General features: G+C 41.1%; 1 protein-coding gene and 1 long non-coding RNA gene across 2 annotated transcripts in view; one reads left to right on the top strand and one right to left on the bottom strand.

Annotated features, from left to right (window-relative positions):
• Positions 1-23,092, top strand: part of GRK5 (G protein-coupled receptor kinase 5) — a 252,331-nt gene that overhangs the window by 29,081 nt on the left and 200,158 nt on the right. The gene's annotated exons all lie outside the window — the stretch shown is intronic.
• Positions 1,327-7,152, bottom strand: LOC128350724 (uncharacterized). Its single transcript, XR_008319426.1, has 2 exons — positions 7,030-7,152; positions 1,327-1,468 (listed from the first exon to the last, which is right to left on the bottom strand). It is a non-coding gene; the product is annotated as an uncharacterized LOC128350724 (long non-coding RNA).

Genomic DNA, 23,092 nt, shown 5'->3' with positions numbered 1-23,092 from the left:
ATTTCTTCCTAACCGTGTGTGGGAAATCACCTGATGTTATGAAAGAAGCTCAGAGAACCACTATTTCAGTGAAACTTTTAAGCAGGCATGCTTAAAAGCAGCCCATAACAATATGTTGTTCCTTGGGGTGCAGTATTGGGGCTTAATTTGAGCCAGTGCTTTTCTGGACTTGCTCTAACTTCCATTGCCAAGGTTCAGCCCAGGAACATGTGGAATAAAGTGCTTCTAAGGACGTGCAAAATTCCTACAAGCTATGTAATGTGAAATATTTTTCTATACAGTCTTTCATGATGGGCATATATAATATATTGCGTTATATCAAAAATAATGTAGTTTGCACAGGCATTCTTCCTATATTAAAAAAAAAATCAGGTTTCTCATCTGACATCTTGGCTATGCTGCACATTTCAACATCTCAAATATTTTCTACAAAAGTTGAGATTGACTTAATGCCTTTGCTTCCTTCTCAGAATCTGATTAAATATGCAAATTTAACCTTATACAGGTGCTCTTAACATTTTTCTATCTCAGACCCCATCTTAGTTTTCTTCTGGGACCCAAGTTCTTAGTTGCAATTAACTATCTGGAATTAATTGTACTTTATTGGGGACTACATCAGAGATAAAGCCTAGGAGAAATCTGTTGGAGTTCTGGTCACAGTATATGCAGTGATAACCTCATTATATCTGCCACCTCAGCCCAATAACTTTCTGAGTTATTTACAGTCCCGCCACATATATTCATAGTTTGCCACTTTCCACAACACCATCAGTGGCTTGCGACTTCTTGATTTACTTGACTTTAAATTTAAAGAGGTCAAATTCAATGCACAGCCCTAGTGTGTGCGTCTAGTCTGTTAACTCTGTATCTTCTCTGTCAAATGGCAGCAGTCTGCAAAAAGGTCCATATTTGAATAGCTTGGTTCCTGTAGAAATTATATTCAAGGTTGAAACCATAGGTTCTCAATGTATTGGCAATTTCCTGCAGAAATCTATAATTTGAACTCTTTATTGACCTTCATTAGTTATAATGATTCTCCCTTGACCTAAGTGGCATTGATTTGAAGCAGTGATGTCAATCACATAATTGGTTTCTCCTCCCACACAGCATTTTCCATATTTGGCACATCACCAGGTCAGACAACAACTGGCAAGTGTTGTGACGTCAACACATAGTTCAGTAGGTGAGGCCTGTCATTGACTGGGCAAAGTCGTTGCATGGATTTCCTATAGGAAAGTTCAAGAAATTAAATGTACTATATGCAATAAAAAATTAATTAAATGTGCTTGCCAAAGGAAATTAAAGAACAGTTTGAAAGTTGAAGGATTTCAACTTCAAGCATAGTTTTTATTGAATAATGGCCGTATATGGTAAATTTAAATAGTAAATTTGAATCTGAGAAAGATCTTCTGCTTTTCTTGGGTATGATGTCATTTTGGAATTATTGATCTGGTTGAATGGTAAAAATCTGCAAAAAAAAAGCAGTTAAAATATGATTATAATATTCAGAATTTAAAAAAATACAAACAAATATTTAAACTCCCCTCCCCCCCCGAGATATTCTGGTATAAAATGTAGTGCACCCAGCTAATTTAAATGGCAGGAATGTTCATGCAAAATTTGATATCTGTAGGTAATTAGGAAGTATGGTATTGGGAATTTCTTCAAAGAAACTACCAAAAAATTATTTAAATTTTCCCTGAGTATATTCCAATGCAAAGCCTTGTGCATTCAGCTAATTTCAGTGGCAGGATTGTGTATGCAAATGTCACTGGGAAGTATGATTTTATTTTGCACAAATAAACAAATACAAACAGATTCTTCAAAGTTTATAATAGAATGTATTGGTAGATATTAGATACTTTTCAGATGGTTTTTCACCATGATCACCTACAAGCTTACCCTATGCCTGCATTTGAGAGCAAGGCTACCAGGAGATGCGCCTAACGTATACAGGTGAAACTCAGAAAATTAGAATATCGTGCAAAAGTCCATTAATTTCAGTAATGCAAATTAAAAGGTGAAACTGATATATGAGACAGACACATTACATGCAAAGCGAGATAAGTCAAGCCTTAATTTGTTATAATTGTGATGATCATGGCATACAGCTCATGAAAACCCCAAATCCACAATCTCAGAAAATTAGAATATTACATGGAACCAAGAAGACAAGGATTGAAGAATAGAACAATATCGGACCTCTGAAAAGTATAAGCATGCATATGTATTCAGTACTTGGTTTGGGCCCCTTTTGCAGCAATTACTGCCTCAATGCGGCGTGGCATGGATGCTATCAGCCTGTGGCACTGATGAGGTATTATGGAAGACCAGGATGCTTCATTAGCGGCCTTCAGCAATTCTGCATTGTTTGTTCTCATGTCTCTCATCCTTCTCTTGGCAATGCCCCATAGATTCTCTATGGGGTCAGGTCAGGCGAGTTTGCTGGCCAGTCAAGCACAGTACACTGTACACAGTACACTTTTCAGAGGTCCGATATTGTTCTATTCTTCAATCCTTGTCTTCTTGGTTCCATGTAATATTCTAATTTTCTGAGATTGTGGATTTGGGGTTTTCATGAGCTGTACGCCATGATCATCACAATTATAACAAATTAAGGCTTGACTTATCTCGCTTTGCATGTAATGCATCTGTCTCATACATCAGTTTCACCTTTTAATTTGCATTACTGAAATTAATGGACTTTTGCACGATATTCTAATTTTCCGAGTTTCACCTGTAGTGTAGAAGTAAGGTTGTGGGTTCTGAAGTACCCAATTCAAAACCCACCTCAACTTGCTGGATGGCTTTAGGCAAGCTTCTTTTGCACTACATCTCCCCTCCCTCAGTCTAAAACGTGAAGGCAAAAATACTGTCTTGCTTTGAGTCTGTTGTACACATTAGTGAGGTAATGTGGTTGTGACCGGCTATGAACTGACTACAGATCACTCCTGCTGAGCTGCTACTGGCCCATGCTCTCTGTCTTCCAACACCGAGGCCAGGAAACGTACTGCCAGCAGATAATGTGGCATTTTGTTCCCTGGTGCTGTGAATCTCCCCTCCAGCTTCTCAAGGATGCTGTGTATCCAGAAAGCTGGGGAAAGTTGCTTCTGAAGCGCCAAGTGTCCCAAACAAAGCTTTAAACAAAAAATTGAGAGGGTTTGACCAAGCTGTCCCAGTTCCAAGCAAAACAGCAATCTGGATAAATTCCAGGCAGCACCTTAAAAAAGAGAACTGTCCAGGACTCTGGGATAAAAGAGGACACATGGCCACCCTGCTGAGTCCATTTCCTCTGCTCAGAAAGGGAAGGAGCAGAAACAGGAGAGTTTTCTCAAAGTGGGACTACATTCCATGAAGAGAAGGCGGAAGGGAGATTAACTTAATTGGTGGCCTCATAATTATCTGCATGGCTCACAAGGCTGCATAATTACTCCCAAGTTACTGGTGGACCATCTGGTGCTTGCTAAGTATGTTGGCCTAGGTAGGCCTTGGTTTGATCTAGCAACACCTTTCTTAAGCAAGATTATATACTTGGGATCATTCAACACAGATTAGCTATAAGTGACTTAGTTTATATAGCCTCGCTTTGTAAATTTGAAATGCATCACTAACCCTAAAGCTTTTAGGGTGGTTTTAAAAAAAAGAATAAACCATGCAAGCCCACTTGAGTGAAATTTGCAGTAAATACAGATAATTCCAATCACCTCTTCTGTTTTTTTGGAAGTGTGAGACCAGGAGCTTGTTCATGAAAAGCAGAGAAGCCTTAAAGGAGAGATTCCCAACCTTAGGTCCCTTCTCACTATTGCAGACACAATGACTGAAGCTGACAGGAGTTGTCCAGCAATACTGGAAACCCAAGATGGGAACCCCTGCTCTAAAGCATGCTTCCCAGGATGCTCTGCAGCACCATGTCAAACTTGGCCCCAAGTTGGGAGACAATATTTATTTATTAATTATTATTATTTTTACATTGTATATCCCACTTTTCCTCCAAGGAGCCCAGAGCGGTATACTACATACTTGAGTTTCTCTTTCACAACAACCCTGTGAAGTAGGTTAGGCTGAGAGAGAAGTGACTGGCCCAGAGTCACCCAGCAAGTCTCATGGCTGAATGGGGATTTGAACTCGGGTCTCCCCATTCCTAGTTCAGCACTCTAACCACTACACCACGCTGGCTACACCACAGTAGCAGCGACACTGTGATGTTTCTAAGCAAAAATAAATAAAATTTGAGGACCTGGAGTGAGGTCTCTAAACCGATAATCTGGTAACACTGAGACAGCCTGTAATGTGTGCTTGCTAATTGCTTTTGAGCACTGAAGAGTTGGGTTACTTGCACTGTTCCCTCTAACAGGGATTCCCTGACGTTGTTGCCTACGACTCCCAGAATCTCCAAGCAAAAGCCATTGCAGCTGGGGATTCTGGGAGTTGCAGTCAACAACATCTGGGAATCCCTGTTAGAAGGAACACTGGTGACTTAGTGATGATGCATCCTGCCCACAATCCTCCTCGACATGGAATTTATCTTTGCATTGTGCTAACTCTCCTGTTGCTGCTCCTTCCTCAGCAGAGTGTGTGCTCCAGTGAAAATGGGGTGGTAGGGTAGCCATGGGTTGTTAGGTGGGTGCTCAGCAAGTTTGGTTGACATTGCCAGCTTTTCTGCCCCATTTCCTGACCTCCTTGTTGAAGGCTTGTCTTGGCACACTGCTGGGCACAGAGAGTAAGCAGCCCTTCAACTAACTGCAGGCCAAACTAAAAGAAAGAATCTCACTTTGTTTGTGGCCAAAGAAATGTTGAGAGTAGCTGCTGAGGCTTGTTCAGTTAGCATTTCATTTATCTGCAAAAGGGTCTCCTGCCAAAAATAACGGGTGACATATTTGTCAAGGCAAAATATGTGCCAAGAGGTTGCTGCGGTTGTGAAAACTTAAATTTTGTGCATCATATGTGTAAAAGCACAGTCATGGCTGAAGAAACAAAGAGCAGTTTTCATTAGTGGAGGTAGTACTTCAACCATTTAAAATGTACATCTTGAATGATCAGGAGTGGAATGGTAAAAACCATTATGTCTGCCAAAGTTAACTCCACCTAATGCTTCTGGCTTGGTCTCCAGACATGGATGGCTAGCACCAGAGCGAAATGTTGTCTTATTACATATTTCTTTCAAATAGACAGGCTTTTACACAAGAAAAACAATTTGGGCCCTTGTCCTTGGCTGCTGCACAATAACAATGTCAAGTAGTGCCAGTAGCTGTTGCTTGCTAAAGTCTGGAGTAATATTCTTTTGTGAAGAAAGAAAATGAAGCATTTTAGAGCTCATACAATAAAGCCATGGTCCAGAGAATAAGTATGGTATCTCTTGAATTGGAGCCAGGGTCACTATGCTATTGAGACTTGCCACCTGTTCCCTATTTCAATAAGCGTTCTTTATTTAGGATTACAATTAGTCTTCCATTTCAAGTTAATAAAAAATGTAGTTTGCTCCCCTGCACCCCACCCCAGGCCTTGGGGCTGGGCCAGGGGCCACTAACTGCAGGGGCCCCCAGAGGCATAACTAGGGAAAATAGCGCCTAGGGCAAGCACTGAAATTGTGCCCCTGTCCAAACAGGAATGATGGGACTTGTAGTCAACAATATCTGGAAATCCCTGAGACACTGTACCATCTAGACATGGTTGTTGATCAAAACCTGAAAACACGAGCCATCTCTGTAAAAAACTTAGAACAACAGTCAGGAGTTATGCGAGGATTCCAAGTGTCATTTTCTCTGTCTCATCTCATTCTTTTTTAAAAACATGACTTTGTCCTAGAGGATCACCTGCCCAAATAGCCACTAGCAAAATAGGGGAAGAAGAAGGTAGTGGTGGTGGTGGTGGGGAGTCTATAAACCAGTGAATGATTCCTGCCAGCCTTTGTCTTATGATGACTGTTGGCTCATGATGGGGTATATGTGCATTCACCACACCAGTGCTTACTTTGACACCAAGAGGGAGGAGGATACATTAGTTTGCCACACTAGACAGAGGCAGTTGAAACAGGAGCAGACAGCCAAGTTCTGCCAGGGCCAAAACCAGCCCCTGCCAGACTAAGAAATCATTGTAATTTGCCCCTTCCTGTCACAAGCAGTGTGCTGTTCTTTTATTATTGACTCTAACTCTCAGATATCCCAGTCATGGATGGAAAATTCAGGGTCAATTTACAAGAGACACATTTCCTACATGGAAGTTTCTTCTGTGCAGGTGTTGTGCAGAAACCCATGTGTAGTGACCGCCAGGGGCATAGCAAGGTTGGAATGGGCCAAGATGAGATTTTAAAATGGGCCCCCAGCCCCTCAAAATCCAGGGCCTCCACACACCCCAGGCCCCCAAGGATTTAAGTCTGATATTTCAAAATAAGTATGCTGCCTGGAAATACATTTCACTGAATACACACATGCACACTTACACACTAGCAACGCTAATTATTAAAATGGCCCCCTCGCTGCAGATTAACAAAGGAGACTTTCAGCCATGCAGGGTGAGCCTATGTTTGTTTTCTCAGAATTCTGAACAAATTCAGTAAAGTTTGATTCCAGGAGGATTTCCACACGAGGCTTTTAAAGCCCTTTAACACACATCTCCTCTGGAATGGAGGTGCTGCATTCACAGGTTGGCCAGATTTACCCTGAAGTCCCTGAAAGTTATTGGGGAGCAGTTCACACACAAGAAAAATAAAATAAAATAAAAGCACAACACATGCTTCACAGTTCTCACTCAGACCTTCTGGGTTGCAAAACAACTTGAACATAAGTGCATTTATAAATGAATGAAAGAATGAATAAATGAATAAATATTTGTTCCAGAAGTTTTTGTAATTTTCTGACATGAAACAAGCCACTTTTTAGATAGTTTTTGTTTTTAAAGCCAGCACATTTTTCAGTCTGTTTTAAATTAAATATTTAGAGACTTCTCAGTCTCGCCCCACCCCCATATCAAAGCCCTATGGCAAGCAGATTCCTATGGGGGGGACACCACAAAAAGGAATTCACAGCCTACCTGGCAAAGCTGTGCTAGATGGTCTAGGCAGGGGGTCTGCTGCTGCTGCTGCTGCTGCAGAGAACTCTGCCTGCTTCCTCCTTCCTGGCTTGCTTGGCCTGCCGAGTACAGGCTTCAGGGAGGCCTACTTGGAGGCCTCTCTGGAAGCCCCGCCCACCCACCGATCAGCTGAGAGGCGGGGAGAGAAGAGCTCTGCAGTTTGCAGGCCTTGCTGATCCTAGGTCTCCCGATCAGCCGGAGCTGGAGGCAAGTGGCTGAGGGGCCCTGGGGCTGGGCAGTGGGGTGGGGGTGGCAGGAACTGGTGTGGTGCCCCCACCTCAGTGGTGCCTAGGGCACGTGCCCTGCCTGCCCCCCCAGTTCTGCCTAAGGGGGCCCCTAACTGCACAATGACTGAAGGGTGGCTTCACATTGCAAGTTCTAGAGAGTAGTATTCAGCCTTGTCAACCAGATAGCAGAGCTTTCTGTAGTAGGAGCTACAACTCCCATGAAGCTATGGAGCCAAAACTTCATCCCTTGACCCTGCAGGCAGTGGGAAGGAGGCTAAGCCTTGTGCAGCAGAGCAGCCAAGCCTGTAAAGGTGTGGCTCATGTGGAGAGAGACTCCCTTTCTCTAAAGAGTTTAGAACAGCTTTTGGCTGTATACTGTTGTCTTGTCATCTTCCTCCTCCAGCAAAAAAAAAAAAAAAAAAAAAGCAGCAGGTGAATGCAGAAATATCGTGAAGAATGGGAAACGGCGTTCTGGTGGTTGTGTAAAGTGCATCATAATGCTTTGAAAGCTCATGGCATTGTATGTAATAGACTGCTTAGTTTTGCACGGCGGAGTGTCTGATTTTATTATGGTCTTACAATGTGTTTCTTATTTATCTTCAGGTGGCAAGCCTAGCTATAGCTGAGATTGCTAATATGTTCTTAATTCTAGGCCTTTTCAGATAACCTCCTTGGTGTTAGATGCATGGTGATCTAGTTGCTGCTGTGTTACAGTGTATCTTCCTTTCAGATCACACATTTGGGCAACAAATGATGTATCTTATCCCTGAAGTGCATTTCTGAGGGATCATTTTCTCAATTCTTGAAATATGCTGGGGTCCAGAAAAGATATTTTTTTAAACAGTTTAGTGATATTGGACAAGCACTAGCTTGGATCCACAGCCAAGCACAATATCCTGTGGCCATGTACTTTGAGTCTGAGAAGGTAGTCTTTCTCCTGGGGAACAGCTTGGTTTGCTGGTTTGTTTTTAAAGTAGCTTGTTTGTGCAAGTACAGTAAATGCCCAGCTTACTGATAAAGAACTGTATGTATTCTTATCCAGGTTGCTTGCACATTAACTGCTCTCTTGAATAGACTACTCATGAGCAGGATAACACTAGAGAATGAAATTTCTGCTCTGCTTCTGTGAATAGAGAATGCTTTAAAAACAACCACAAAATATTTAAAAATGCAGACATAAGTAGATCATTCTCACTGAGCAGTGCAATATTTGAAAGAAGGCAAAGTTAACCTGTGAATGGGTTCTTAGAATTTAAAATCAAGGATTAGAAACTGTAGGGTTCCAAGCCAGTATACTAGTGTGGATAGGGCAAAATACCCAGCTGCCTTAAATTTGCCAAGTAACTATATCTTAAACTTGACTGTTTCAAGCACTGGATTTATATGACTCAGGATCTAGATATTGCCTTTTAAATTTTCCAATTAAATTTGGTATTTGTGGGCAAGTTGGGTAACCACACCTTTCCATGGTTTTTATTGATGTGTTTTGTGGTTATTTCATCCAACAGAAAATTTGTTTTTCATAGTACTAGGTACACAGCAAGCCGTAATAAGAGATGGTTGACTCAGCTCATGTTATCATTGTGTAGATTGAACTACAACTTTTGTAAACAAATACCTGAGTGGTTGGTTTTTTGGGGGGGGGTCATATGTACATTTTGCTTAGATGTTTTGAAATGCAAGGGCAAGGTTTTTTTGGTCAGTACAACAATTTTTAATGCTAGGTATTATTTTCTAGAGACTTTGTATCATTTTACAGTATGTTTTGCCCTGTTCAGCAGTATGCCTGGTTTTACTGGTATTTCAGTCCTTGTTTAACCCTTACTTTTATACCAGACGCATAGCAGTTCTAAATAAAGCACAGAGTCCACTAACCAGCTTCACTGGGAAAACTGCAATCCTATATACCAGTTGAAGATCTGCCTGCTTTTAAAATTGAAAGATAACAATATTATTGACCTGTTATTACAAACAGAGTCCCATATTCAAGTTCTGTAGCTTGTCCGTATATCGGGTTAACATTCTTCCACTTGTAGTTTGTATTTTTACAAGACATACAACTTGTGTAACTCCCACTGATTTCCATTGGGACCTGGTACATGTGCAGATAGTTGCAAGCTTAAAGGTAAAATACAGATTTTAGAATTTGTAGTGAATTTGATACATTCAATTTGATAAATCTGAAAAATTCACTATCAAACTCTCAGTCAGTGAGCACTGTATGTTCAGCATTCAAAAAGCTGGAAAATACAAGTTAGTGGTAAAAGAAAGAATTAAGCAGTGCACTTAATAAAATGAGTGGTAGATCTCCTTAGAGACACATTCCAGGCATAGCTTTGATTTTGTGTTTGAAGAGGAATAATTTTGGAAATAATTTCCTGCTATATCATTCCAAACCTCCTGAGCAGCAGTATAATGGGATGTGTCTAATCTTTCCCTAAAGCACTTCACATTATCTTGAATCTTACCATTGAAAAAAGTAAAGTCTAGGTACATGCACATTAACTTGTCTTAAGTAGTATCTTCTTGTATCAGGGTTGTACTGTGCATTTGTATATATGTCCACGAGTTCACAGGTATTCAGCTTGAAGGGTGGTCTCCTTAAGAACACGCTGGTATTCCTGAAATACATGGTTCGCTAAGTGATTTACTACCTTACAGAACCAGCCTGTACCCTGTTTCCTTCAGCTACAGCCAGCTAGTCTTACCACACAGAGTGGCAAGTCAGGAAAACAGCCTCTCTGGAGTAATACTACCTAGAACTGCAAGCCAAAATATAATCTTAAATAAGACCACATTTAATAAGAATTATATAATATAGTGTAGTTTTGATTATTATGTTAGATCAGATAATAATCAACCTGTGGTACCTGATGTTGCTGAACTACAACTCACATTACCCCCAGCTACAATTTATTGTGTCTGGAGATGATGGGAGTTGTAGTTCAGCAACATCTGGAGTACTACAGGTTGGGAACCATTATGTTAGATAGAACTAGCCTGAACCAACCTTGTATAGCTCCAGGCAACTTTATATAGCTTTGGAAAGAATGAGACATCCAAAACGTGAACAGCATATAAGACATATTGTCCATTGCTCTGTAATGTCCCTCCAGAGGCCAATTGCAACAACAACAATTTTCTGTTTTCATCCCGTATCAAAGATGAGCCTCTGTGTCTACGAGTTAGTTCCAGAAATAGCAATTCAGTCCTTTTGATCTCTTTTTTTTTTAAAAAAAGTGTTCCCTTTCATCAGATCAATGTATATTGTAATCAGACTAGGAACTGTGGAAGAAACCAGAAAGAAGATACCCCTGGAAGAATCTTAGATGTGCCCACACAATTGATTACACAGCCAGTGTAAATCTGAATGTCCCTACAAGGCTTCAATTTATTTATTTATTTATTTACTTACTTACTTACATGAACAAGCTGTTCATATAGGAGACACTTGGAACATATTTGATTTTACCAAAGAACACACAGTGATGTACTGTACTATGTAACTCTTATGTTAAAAATGCATCCAACTCAAAATTTTAAAATGCCCCCCACCAAAAGCATCCAACGTCTTGATCCATGGTTTCCCTGTTTCTTCCATTCTGTTACCATTGGCTTAAGCATCATTATAGTTTTTGTTCTTGACCAATTAATTGCAAGCATAGCCCCATAACACTTCTTAAATTTGACTGCTACTTGAGACTTGGCCAGTTGGCTACTGAGTCAGTTTCTGCATTGATAAAGAATCAAGTAGATTGGCCAAATGTTCCTTAAGGGAAATTATTTCAGAACAATGCCCTAGCTAATGATGGCTCTGCTTCTGTATGCTTCTTATGTCAGATTACCAGATCAAAATGCTGTATAACTAGTCATAATTTGCATTGTGTGCCTTGTCATACTGCTCTTATACAGTAATTTTGTTTTTTCTCCTACTTGTTTTCATAGATAAGATCATAGGAAGATTCCTGCTGGATCAGGTCTAGCGTCCTGGATCAGGTCTAGCATTCAGCATCCTGTTTCCCATAGTAGCCAACCCAAAATCTCTAGAAATCCCACTGGCAGGAGATGAAGGCATACCCCCTCTCCCACCGTTGCTCCCCTTCAGTTGGTATGCAGAGGCATAATGTTAGATTGCTCCATAAACTCCTAGTGTCTTGATTATTCAAGGTGTGACCATCACTCAATTGATCATATGCATTGATTTTCTTCTATTACTCTGGGAAAGGGTGACAGGACCGTGTTTTGGTACATTACTGATATACATTCACAGCACAAAACTGGAAGGAACTGGAAGGCTGTTCAGCACTCTCATATACACATGCATGTTCACTTTAAGGCAGGATCTATCTTTCCCTTTCCCCACATCGGCATATTTTATTTATTTATTTATTTGATTTCTAGATTGCCCTTACAGAATAGCGCATATGTGTTCCATACCAAGGTAGGTTACTTTCTGTGTTTTCACCTGCTCCCTGCTTTTATCTAGAGGGCAAATCACTCCAGCTGACACAAATGAGCCAAGCTACCCCTGCAGGGAAGGAAGCCTCTTTGCCTTTTCCTCAGAACATAGCCATTCATGAATCTGACGTAAAGGACACCACAGATAATTGTGGGCTTGATGCCATACATTTCTTCATTAGAATATAGAAATAAGTTCTGTTTTCTCTCTGGTACTGGTACTGCTTGTGTTATATGGATGAGGTAAGGGTGCCTCCATTGTGGCTTTTATTCACTGGCTCTTAATGATGAGCAGCATTTCTTGACTCCAAAGGGCTTTGTAGGGAGGGTCATGAAAAGGTGAGCAAAACTATTTGCTTCATGCCTTTGTACATCTTGCAGCCCATGATTGTCCCCAGCTGATATACTGCCTACCACTGCAGAATCTACGCACATGGTGAAATTCTGTCAACAGCAACAAAATAAAATAATCCGATCTATTTACCTAAGTGGAAAATAAGACATTGTGAAAATAAAAAAGGCTCATGCTGTGTTCTATCATAAGACAGGTCTCGGCTGACTCGACTACTACTGTTATTTCTGCAGCTCAAGCTTAAAAATAAACAAGACCTAATCCATGCAATTTTATTTTGTGAAATCTGTTTGTCAGACATTAGTAGGAGATGGTCATTGCCATTATTATGCAAACATGGTTTCTGAAAGTGAAGGAGATGAAATAGTTAACTACCGTTGTGGAAAATGCAGCCCAAGTAGGTGCACTTCAGCAATGACTCACTGTAACTCCATGTTTCATGCTACTGGGAAGGTCACCGAGGACTCTGCAAGTCCTAGGGCACCACAAGTGTATGGTTGCTTAACACTGATTACAGAAGTGGGGATTCCTGCTGAAATAGGGAGGAAAACAATCAGGCCATGAATACGTATCCTGAATAAACAAGCCTGATCTGTTAAAATCCTGCCTCTGTCACAAGATTGATGAGTGGGTGTATCTTAGGAAGAAGGAATAGTGTATTGTTTAATGGCTAAGGAGGCTTTCACCAAGCTTTGGTGAATTGCGTTCTGCTTGTAAACTCAATAAATCTTTTATGTCCCTACCAACCTAGAAGTCCCCTTGCATATACAAGCCTAGCTTTACACATCCTGTATAGGTTCTCCTTCCCCCACCCACAGTCTGGCCCCTATACTTTGCAAAACACAGTCCAGACTTTTAAACGTGCTACCAACAGAAAGCAGGAACTAAAAGTGCATGCAAGCAAACAGATGGCTCTAGATGACAGCAGCTGTAAGGCAAGCCGCAAGCTATAAAGCAAATTAATGCATAACTGCAATATAGTGCTTATATTCTACTTAATGAGAGCCAGCGTGGTGTGGTGGTTAGAGTGCTGGACTAGGACCGGGGAGACCCAAGTTCAAATCCCCATTCAGCCATAATACGAGCTGTGTGACTCTGGGCCAGTCACTCCTCTCTCAGCCTAACCTACTTCACAGGGTTGTTGTGAGGAGAAACCTAAGTATGTAGTACACCGCTCTGGGCTTCTTGGAGGAAGAGTGGGATATAAATGTAATAAATAAATAATGTAATCTAAGTCCCCATTTTACAGCTGAGGAATGTTGAGGTATACCAATATGGGACTAGCCACAAATCAGCCAGCGAACTCCTGTCACAGTTATGTAGGGATGGTACCTCTGAGCATACACAGTGCTTCCCCCCTCCCCCCTGCTGAACAACAATACATTTGGAATTAAGAATTGGGTTTTCTTGAGTAGAGACACCTCCCATATAGATTTAGGTCCCAGCACCACTCCTTAAAAATTAATTGCTGACCTAATGACTATTGCCCGCAAATTGCAACCAGAGAACACATACATTCTGTTCTCTGCACAATAATTTGCTTCTTGTTTTTTTCTCCTTTTGCTTTCCTTCCAACTACTCTTTACAACAACAAAAACAGGACAGTGTAAAAGGTGGAATGGAACAGAACATTTGGAAATATCTGAACTGGCCAGAATTGACATTTTATAAATAAATATTGTGTGCAAATAAATATTGTGTGCTTTCCCTTAAAACCACAGTGGGATATGTTGGAGACACACAAGAACAATATTTTGGAAATAAAATCCATGCATTATTAACGTTTGCCAGCCAAGACCTGTTTTTTTTTTTTTTTAAACAAAAACAAAAAAATGGGATTGAAACAACTGGTTTTGAGGCATCAAACACAACCTGGTTAAGATACCCCACTACACTAGGTGGGATGGATTCAGTGACCCACTAAACCTCTCAAAAAATTCGTATGCCAGTACCAGTTCTGGATGATAAACTTTATTACAGAAATAAAGCCCAGAATGCCAACTTCACAATTGCATGTTCTGTTGGGCTAGATGGGAGAGATGGGATTCCCTGCTAAATGGGCAAATTTTAAAAGGTGTGTTTCTTTATATTCAGCTGGCGGGGCAGTAACTAGCCTCACTCAGCCCAAAGTAGCATGTGATTCAAATTCAGATTACTTTATTAAAGTCATTTATCAGAGCAGCGTAGTATCTCTCCAGTGGCTGTTGCTGGTATCTCCTATATGTATACCCTTTTGGGACAGGGAACTATTTTATTTTACCATCTGCCATGTAAACTGTTTTGTTGAAAAGTGATATAATAGGCCTATGTACCACCAAAATTATTGGAGCAGTTCCAATCTGATCCAATAAAAAAAAATTGGGAGGCCACAAATTGGGTTGGAATTGACCCAATATTTTTCCAATATTGTATGTCTGTGAGGTAGGGGGAGACACGCCCATTTCTTGACATGGATATTAAGGAATGCACTAATGGATTCAGGGGGTGGGGACAAAGGTAATGTCCTAAGAAAGACCTACTGGGCAGTGGGTCTTCCATGTGGTGGTTATTTTTTTGTCCCCCATCCCAAATCTGGGAGTGCAGTCCCTAAAAATTCATGCTGGGAGCCAGCTTGGAGAGACTTTCTCCTTGCTGTCCTTCCTGAAAGCCTTCTGATCAAGCCTGATAGTAAGCATCTCGGTCCAATATTCCTATTGGACATATACGACTGTACAGCCCTGCACAGATTTTTAGCGTACTCTTCAGCAGGCTTATGAGATCAACAGCCATTTCATGTGTGTCCCTGTCCGAGTGAGTGAGTGAGTGAGTGAGTGTGTGTGTGTGTGTGTGTGTGTGTGTGTGTGTGTGTGTGTGTCTCTCCGTGTCTCCCCACTATCAACGTAGAAATGCCTGGACCAATATGAATCAAACGGGGTGCAGTTGTAGAGACACCTCAGTGGTGTGGTTTGTGATGAGAGCTGGTTTGGGAGAGGAGAGCTGGTCTTGTGGTAGCAAGCATGACTTGTCCCCATAGCTAAGCAGAGTCTGCCCTGGTTGCATCTGAATGGGAGACTTGATGTGTGAGCACTGTAAGATACTCCCCTCAGGGGATGGAGCCGCTCTGGGAAGAGCAGAAGGTTTCAAGTTCCCTCCCTGGCTTCTCCAAGATAGGGCTGAGAGAGATTCCTGCCTGCAACCTTGGAGAAGCTGCTGCCAGTCTGTGAAGACAATACTGAGCTAGATAGACCAATAGTCTGACTCAGTATATAGCAGTTTCCTATGTTCCTATGTTCCTCCACCCCAGTTCAAGATGACGAATGTGTGAACATTTGAGGTGCAGTTGGGCTAAGTTGTGAGGTGCAGTTGGGCTAAGTTGCCTAACCGATTTGAACCAAATTTGCTCCAGGTGTAGGGACACACAGTGATGGCTCAAGGGCGTAGTTTGTAATGATGTCTTCCATACTGAATCAAGATGACAGCCATATGAACATTTGAGGTGCAAATGGGAACCGATTTGGACCAAATTTGGTACAGTTATAGAGACACATAGGGGCACCTCAGATGCATAGTGATCCATCCCAATTCAAGATGGCAGATGCCTGAACATTTGAGGCACAAGTGGGCTAACCTGTGAACTGCCTGATTTGGACCTAATTTAGTCCCGTTGTAGGGATTTTGGACCTAATTTAGTCCCGTTGTAGGGATAGTGAAAGGAAACTAGACAGATTAGTTCTTACTGGAACAACTTGTTAATAAACTAGAAAACCTCCACAAAATCCACATTCTGATACTCCTTCCAGGCAATATTTTATTTATTTCTTACATGTTTATACCACCACATATAAAAAGGTCCCTGGGCAATTCACCATCTAAAAACCACAATAAACTGTATTTTGGGGGAGAAATGACGTAGAACACCAGCTTCTGAGCTGTGCAGACCAGCCAAAACTACACGTGACATTGGGTTAGTTCAACACAGCACGGTGAGCCATTTAGAAATCACATTTAAAATAATAAAGTCACCAACCTGGAAAGTTGGGGGGGGGTTGTTTGGGGTGTTTGTCTTTGTAAGAACAATTACAATTTTTGGCTTCATCATAAGATAAACAATAGAATATTAAAAACACAAGTTTTTTTGTGATCATCCTTTCAGTTAGTAAAGATACCCCCCCCCCAAAAAAAGTGGGTGAGAGAAACTGGTGCTTTAAAATTGGGGTAATTGAAGGGTATAGTTTTCTCCAGTATAGGTTTCTGAGAATTTTTGCTATCCTGGCTAAACCAGGGTTCCTGAAGTACAGGAGCAAATGCAGATGTTATATTTACCTTATTATTTTTGGTCTTTTTTCCCATGGTGATTTTGATAAGTTGTAAGGCATACTATGTGTGGGAGGCATGTTGAATCTCCTGCTTTCCACCTTGGAATCCATGTAATAGATTCCATGAGTACCAGGCATGTTAAGGTTCTCTCATGGCGTATTGATTGTTTCCATTACAATTATGTTGGACACTACTTGGATGGACATCATTAGTCTATTTTAGCAGTTTCTGAAGCTGCCAGAGTTGGTGATTTTGCAGAGGTTATCTAGGCATTAACTCTATGATTGTCTCATAAAGTAATGGCATTCTTAGTCTGCTTCAGCAGTGTGAACAATGCTGTCTTTTTGGAAGAGGGCACAGCACCTTTTACTTACACAATTCATCTTGGGGTATATTCCGAGGGGGTGGGGAATGAAACAAATCTTGGAGTGTCTTCCACAACATCTTCCTCAACCAAACATTGCACAACAATTAATGAAGAGCACATTTAACAATGGTTCACCTCAGTTGCCACGTGTGCTCATACATCTGTGGTAACATCTGCATTAGCTCTATGTCTTCTTAATAGTAACAGTATGAATAAGTTAAGTTGATTAGAACTTCTGGATCTTAAAAACAACATTTCTCAATTTCATATTATAATGGCTCACTATTTTTTTGTTTAATTTTTTGTCAACACTAATGTTTTTAATCAAAACGACCTTTCAACGCCTGCATGAAAACCCCTACTTTTTTGGCCTCTGTCTTATTGTCTGTGCATGAAACTATGACTGAAAATGGCAATATACTGAAATCTTATTCTTTTAAAATTTGCTGGAGTGTTTACAGAGAATGCTTTGGTTTGATAACTTGCACATTCATGAGCAGTATTTTCTGGTTCCTGTATTTTGTTGATAGCTGGATTTCAACACTACCAGGAAACATTTCTGATTAATTATAATGCTGTAATTATTTGCCTAAGTGAAACAGTTCTGTCAAAGGTTTCCCCCCCTAATCGTTTTCAATCTGTTGCCCTTACTGACCAGTTTTCACCTATGATTTGTTAGTGGATGTTTGTCATACAAATAGATTAACTTTTAATACTGTTTCTCTTTCAAAAATAAAAGGCCTCATGAGAATGTATTGTAAGCAATTCTGCTCTAATCCAGGCAAAATTATGCTGAACTCTGCCTGTTTTTCTGCCTCTAACAGCATTGGGAATAGCACGGTGGTCAGCAGTGGCTATTCTCAGCAAAATCACTTCATGCTAGGGCCATTATATTTGTAATGGCTCCTGTATGGAAGATGCTCAAAATGGCTTCTGCAAGGTGCTCATACTGTGTGTAATGTATACAGAAGCTTATGACATGGATTGCCACTAATGTGGGAAGAATCTTCATATGACTGCTGAGTATTTTGGTGGCATAGAAACTTCCTATAGGATACTGGTGAGCTGCACAAGTCTGTTCTGTATGTAGTTGCCACCAATATAGGGGCTATTAATATGCATGCAAGTTTGCCCTGTGCTGCATAGGTGTGACATTTTGGGCCACCGTTATTTCAGCACAATGCAATGGATCACAAAGAGAGAAGTCAAAATAGTCTCTTACCAATTTCTATTCTATATGCACATTTTCTGGTGTGCTGTTTCTTACAAGCAGGTTGTAGAAGTACACAGACCACAGTCCATCAGGATCTCCAAAGTTTTGTTTCCCAGCTCTGTATTTTCACTTGCTCACTTTTGTTCATTTATAGCTCCTCAAGTATTTATTTTATTTATTCTGCTTGTTTGCCATTGCCTGTGGGACAATGTGTTCTTACATGATCTTGCCTTCATACCTGGGCTTGTAGGTTCTAGGTTTATTAAATTCAAATTGTGAGCAAATAATTTATACTGTTTTCAGCAGGATGCTATGTTTAATTCGATATCTGTATAACATACATGCGGTCTGTTAACTTAAATGCTGCATACTAACTTGACTTCTGTATTCAAAGGCAGACCCCCCCCAACCCAATTTCAGACAGGCACCTAGCCATTCTAATAGATGAGTATCAGTCCCAGGACCAAATTAAACTGGATTTGCTCATTTCATCTGCTTGCTGTGGAAAGCTTCCCACTGGGACTAGAAAGATGGCTATTTCTCCTGAGTCTTGACAAAGAGCAATGCTTGTGGGTTATCTCTTGGAACACTACTGAGTCATAGTTGTTGCATCTAAATGGTATTTTTCCATCTTGTCATCCTCCGTGTTCATTAAGGGCACTACTGCAAACTCTCCCTGGACACTTTAGTGGCAAGAATCTTTCTTCTAATGAAAGAAAGGGTTTGACCAAATTTTGTGTGAATTGATTAAATTATGGAAAACCATTCCACGTTCTCTGGAGCCATCAGGGCACTCCTGCCTGAGATAAGATCTAAATAAAAATTAAATTCTATACCCTTGTGTTTAGGTGCACTGTGGAGTGTTTCTCTCTCTTTCTTTTGGCCAGTTTAGAAGAGCCTTTACTGGCCCACACAATTAAAAGGCAGCTATGCCGAGAATGCACTCTTTGGGATGAGCATCCCATTCCCAGCGTTCTCCCAAAACATTTTTTCTTGTGAAGTGAGGGGTGGTGAGCATCCTAACTACTGCTTTATTAATTATGTATTTATTGAAAATATTTATACCCTGCCCCACTGCACTACTGCTCGGGGTGGCTCACAACAATAAGATGGACACAAGATACAATAAAAGTAATAAAATTAACTAAATTAAACCAAAAAAAGTTGTTAGATTAAAAACCACAATCATTATTAGGTTCAAACTAAAGGTTATATTAAAAGCTAAAAACTGAAAATAATAAAAAGCTAAAGAAACTACCAGATATAACAAAAAAATGGAGCATTAAAAAGTCTCCTTTAAAAGGTGTGTTTTAAGATGTTATTTTAAAAATACTGGGGGGGGGGAGCATGGCAAAGCTCTTCAGGGAGGGCGTTCCAAAGCCGAGGGGCCACAAGCGAAAATGCCCTGTCTCTAGTCCCCGCCAGCCGGATCTCTGTTAGTGTCAGGGCCATGAGCAGGGCCTGAGATGATGAGTGAAGGGCCCTGGCAGATTCATATGGGCAAATGCGGTCCGACAGGTACCCTGGCCCCAAGCCGTGTAGAGTAGTCCAGTCTGGATGTTATCAACACATTAGTGACTGAGGTCAAGTCTGACTTCTCCAAGTTGGGTCACAGCTGGTGTACCAGCCATAGTTGGTAAAAGGCACTTCTGCACACCGCCGCCACCTGCGCCTGCAAGGACAGTGTTGGGTCTAGAAGCACCCCCAAGCTGCGGACTTTGTCTTTCAGAGGGAGCGTGACCCCATCCAAGACCAGATTTACCTCATGCTCTGAATACTTGCATTTGGAGTGCATGTAGAAAAGTGGTTTGAATAATCCACTCCCCACATGCAATAAAGAAGCATCACAATGAGCACATTCTTGGAGTATCCTCCCTTTAATTGTGTGGCCTCGGGAAGTGTCATCCAAACCAGCCCTTTATCTAATTTCTAAAAATTGTTGTTGTTTATATACTGTTTTTCAACAAAAAGTTCTCAAAGTGGTTATATCAAAATGCAGAGAGGTATACAAAGAACAAGCCATTTACAGTAAAACAGTCTTTCATTCTGACATCTTGGCACACATTTAATTCTTGATGGATTGATTCAGAATATACTGTATGTCGGTCAGTATCCCCGAATCATCTGGAAAGAGCAGCATATTCATCTTTATGCAAGTGAATGATATTGTGCTGGAGGAGGGGACATGCTGTTCCTCTGAGCATGCTGTCCCCTGCATGATTCATTTGGGGTGGTGAACATATCTTCCAAACTGGCCTGATGATATTCTATACAAGCTTGCTTGCTTCCTTGCTTATCTATCTATCTATCTATCTATCTATCTATCTATCTATCTATCTATCTATCTATCTATCTATCTATCTTTTTATAGTGCCCAAAACTTGCATCTCTGGGCGGTTCACAACTAATGGCATGACACTGCAAATAAGGGCCCTTTTTATGGACAGCTGGTCTCTTTAATTGTCACCCTAGCTTTAGTAACCAAGACCCCAAAAACTTCATGGTCAAAATGACCTTTAATGTTTTTCTGTTGAAGTCAGTAACAGTTTTGTGACGGAACAGCAGGATCTGTCAAAGGCCTCCTGAAGTCTGAGATCTGGGCTCAATTTAAAGCCACCTTTTAAACTGGGTCCCAATCTGTTGGTGTCATATCTCCTGGATGCTTCACAGTTGTATGTGCTTTTACATCCTGATCAGCAGGAGACGGCAGTGCATTGTGTGATCTACCACTGCAGAACTGATTAGCTGCTGGCTAGGAAGGGCAACAGAGGTCTATCCTTTAGCTTCTTTCTTTTTGAATCGTTTCTCAATTAGTCTTGCTATAACGACTAAATACTTGCTAAATATTTCCTGGGAAGAAACCCAACTGTACCCTTTACTACTACTCTCTTCTCAGGAATACAAATTATCCTCTCCAAATATATAGTTATGATATTACAATGCACAAACCAAGTTTGCCTGTATACTGATACACATGTGCCTGCAATAAGATAGCATAATTTAAAAAGTTGCATCCATATGGTTCCACATCCTAGGAAGGATTCCAGTAGCTAGGAATGTACACCAATTGATTTGGTGCAGCCCACCAAATCATTTTGGCTGAACGGGCAACAGTATCTTGTAAGCAGGTCCTTATCTGCTCCTCCACCATCCCAGTGCTTTCCCAGGTGTGGTGTCAGAAGTCCATGCACTGACCATGCACCATGGTGTTGCAGTGGCCATATGTGTCCCACAACCATGCACAGGCTGCTGGGTGAACCCCTATGGCCACCTGCGGACTTCAGAGTGGTGCAGCACCATGCCTGGAGGAGCAGGTAAGGACCTGCTCTACTCATGCTTAAAGGTACCGTGCCCTATCCCGCCAAGACGTTTGTGGTATTACTGGCACTGGACAGTATGACTGTCATTATAGGGACTGAGAACTTCTCACACCAGGAAAAATGCTTGGGGACTGTGCACTCACATACACTCTAAATCAGAATTAGAGAATGTAGTGTTCCCATATCAGAGTTTGGTGAGGATAGTTTGAATACCTCGTTTTGAATACCCAAGGCCACAATTCCAGGAATTTTTATTTAAAATTGTAAGGGAGAGGTGATGGGCTTCCAGATAGACAAGCACTTGTAACAAAACATCTGTTGTAGTCTACTCGTACAACACAAACTTGTACTCTATTCTCCAGTGCACCAGCTGTATCTGCGTATAGTTGTGATGTGTAATCATTGCTACTTGCGCCTCTCCTCTTTCCTTGTTGCCTTTGTTGCTAGTTTCCAACTGTGTTCTTAGGAACCCTAGGTTCTTCAGAAGCTTATGGCGAGGGATTGATGAGAACCTTGTATAGGTGAAAGGAAGTTCCCTGAAATGGCTTGTCTGACATCATAAAGCTCTCCTGTGCAATCAGCGAGTGTTGGCCACATTGTTACTCTCATTCTCTGAGGAGCAAAGGAAGTATCCTGCATGGAGGATGAAGCCTAAAATACACCCTACAATCCTTTGGAGTATGAGAGAATTCATAAGTTCCTGGATGTCTGAATACTCTCTGGATGTTCCAGTGTGGCTGTGACCAGAAGTGCTCAGCTGCAGCGATGTCTAGAGCTGGTGAGCCATGCTAGAGTGACCTATGTCCCAGTTGCATCCAGACTTAGACTACTGGGAGTCCTTGACTAAGATATAAGGCCAAAGGCCCATCCAGTCACAAGAACAGCCCTGCTGGATCAGGCCAAAGTCTATCTAGTCCAGCATCCTGTTTTTACACAGTGGCCCACCAGATTCCTCTGAGAAGCCCACAGACAAGAGTTGAGGGCATGCCTTCTCTTCTGCTGCTGTTCCCCTGCAATTGGTATTCAGAGGCATTGCGCCTCTGAAGCTGGAGGTGGCCTAGACTAGTAGCCATTGATATACATGTCCTACATGGATTTGTCTAAGCCCCTTTTTAAAGCCATCCAAGCTAGTGGCTGTCAGAGAATTCCATAGATTAATCATGTGCTGTGTGAAGAAAGTACTTCCTCTTGTTGGTGCTAAGTTTCCTGGCCTTCAGTTTCATGAAGTTTCTATTATTATTATTATTATTTCTTGTTTACACAGTCAGACAGATGTTATTGACTGGTTTGTTTTATACAGACATCAAGTCCTTCCCAAGGACCTGGGATGGCTGAATTTTATTATCAATATTGTTGTTGTTATTATTATAGATATCATCGTAGAATATAGGCTGTTCCTGGTAAAGTTGCTTTTTGTAATTGGCTGATGGTGATTTCTGTGGCCCCTATGGTGTTGAGGTGCTCTTCAAGGTGTTTTGGAATTGCACCTAGGGCACCAATTACTACTGGGTTTATTTTGGTCTTCTTCTGCCACAGCCTTTGAATTTCAATTTGTAGATCTTTGTATTTTGTGATTTTTTTTCTATTTCTTTTTCTTCTATTCTGCTATCCCCTGGTATTGCTATGTCAATTATTTTGACTTGTTTTTCTTTCTTCTCAACTACAGTTATATCTGGTATATTGTGTGGCAGATGTTTGTCTGTTTGTAATCGGAAGTCCCATAATATTTTTACATCTTCATTTTCTACAACCTTTTCAATTTTATGGTCCCACCAATTTTTGGCTACAGGT

This window comes from Hemicordylus capensis, chromosome 3 (genome assembly GCF_027244095.1).
Source record: "Hemicordylus capensis ecotype Gifberg chromosome 3, rHemCap1.1.pri, whole genome shotgun sequence".
NCBI classification, from domain to species: domain Eukaryota; kingdom Metazoa; phylum Chordata; class Lepidosauria; order Squamata; family Cordylidae; genus Hemicordylus; species Hemicordylus capensis.
This window is presented reverse-complemented; position numbering and strand designations above follow the sequence as displayed.